We start from the raw sequence: 2,097 nt of genomic DNA, 5'->3' as shown, positions 1-2,097 counted from the left end.
TTCAACAGTAAAGCTCACATTTTATTATCAAAGTCATGTTTCATTCCATTTTATTTAAGCTCCTTCTCAGAGCTGGAGTCCTTGGAACATACTGACAATGTGATCTTTAACTTAGTGGCACTCTTCCACTGTGGTATGAAGCAAATGCAAAGGCAGTTCCCTGTTCAAGCCAGAGCCACTTCAGGTGGTGACAGTAAAAGCAGGATAAGGCCCATCAGCCAGGGCAGGTGGTATGGACGATGGGTGGGTAGACCCAGACACACGGGGGCACAATGGGAGTGCCAGAGGTCCCCTAGGATCATGACCACTTCCCAGTGAGGATTATACCACAGAATTACAACATAACTTACTTAATCATTGTTTCTAGGGTTTATGTATGTGTGTTTATGATCGTAAATAATACAAAAATAAATTTCTTAAAATTTGAAGTATTTGTGTTTTAGAATATTATCTAAAATTAAATTTCCAGATTTAGAATTGATTATAAAACTGTTGCAACAGAAATATATGAGAGGGTTTTTTTTAAATGCATCTGACCAAGAATCAAACAATGTCTCTTTAAAAGAATCAGTAATAGGTATAAATTATATTTTATTGATTTCAGTTGTATTTCTTTATTTGTGAGAGTGAACACTTTTTCAAATACTTATTTTTCCCTTGACTTCTCTGTTTTGTAAATTTTGTTTTTTTATGTAACTATTGCCCATTTATCTCTACGCTTTTAGTATTTTCTCATTATTTTGAAAATCACTAACTCAAATAGTCTATGTCCATAACAAAGGCTACAAATTTTGTTTGGTGCTTTACTAATTATGTAAGTTATTCTTCCCTTTGAAGGGAATGTCCTGACTCTTCATAATTTAACTCTTCTGTAGGTCATTTTGTAGTCTCATTCATATGGGTCCTAAATAATTTTTATTAAGGTGATTTTTAAATATTTCATGTTTAGTGGCTCTTACGTAAAGGGTCATTTCTGTTCATAATTTCAATTCAGATTTTGCTTATATGTAGCATGTGGTCAATACAGAAAATTTTATTACTAATTCTAACCATTTTCAAATCAATTTTTTTATTTTCTAAATCTATATCCTGTCATTGCAAGTAATGATAGATTTATATTATCCTTTATAAAAGACATACATACACATTTCTGTATTGTTAAATTAAGATTTCAGCAGAAAACTAATATGTAATGGTGATTGGTGCATTATGATTTTTGTTCGTTTGTAGCAAATTGTGTTCATTTCAAGATAATCTCTTTCCTTCAAATTTTCTAAGATTTAAAAAATTGAGATCTAATTTTGAATTTTATTAAAATATTTTTTAGAATTTCTTGGGACAGTTTTATATATATATATATATATATATATATATACACATTTCTGACTGATACTTGAGATCTTTACAAGATAGACTCTTTGAATTTTAAGGGAATATAACTAAAGAAACTGAGATGGGGACAGGTGATGTCCGTGACTCAAAGCCACAGTGACGGCAGTGGCAGGGTAGGAACTAGAACTCAACTCCCCGTTCAGAACTATGACTTCCTGCTGCAAATAGAAGGGAGGCAAATTTACAATTATCAAGTTATGAGTTGGTTTTTGTTTGCCCACATTTTGCCTTCTCAATCTTATCACCTCAATTATGTTTCAATAAAATAAACTAAAATGAAAAACTAAAACAACAATAACCACAACAAACAAATGAAACCAAAAAACTCAACAGAAGTCCTATCAGAGATCTCATTGTTGTCATCTGAGTTCACCTTGCTGAAGGCTCTGCATCCTGATTCTCTGTCTATCCCAGGGGTCTCTAAATGGTCAATACTGTGAAACAGGTGCAACAATATTATGCAAGTTATCATATTACTGAGTTTTTCTATTATTTTTCCCTTTTATTTGTTATGATGTTTACAATGCTTACTCGTACAGGTATTAGTGAGTACTAAAGGTTTAAGTTAAAATGTATATAACATATAGTTGAGAACATGCCAGGCATTAATTTTTTGTGGATCAAAAAAAAAGAAGACTCGGGCTGGCCCGGTGGCTCACTGGATAAGTGCGCCGCTTGGGAAGCGCGGCGGCGCTCCCGCCCGAG

This window comes from Galeopterus variegatus, unplaced genomic scaffold (assembly GCF_000696425.1).
Source record: "Galeopterus variegatus unplaced genomic scaffold, G_variegatus-3.0.2 Scaffold2053, whole genome shotgun sequence".
NCBI classification, from domain to species: domain Eukaryota; kingdom Metazoa; phylum Chordata; class Mammalia; order Dermoptera; family Cynocephalidae; genus Galeopterus; species Galeopterus variegatus.
Note: the sequence above shows the minus strand (reverse complement) of the source record.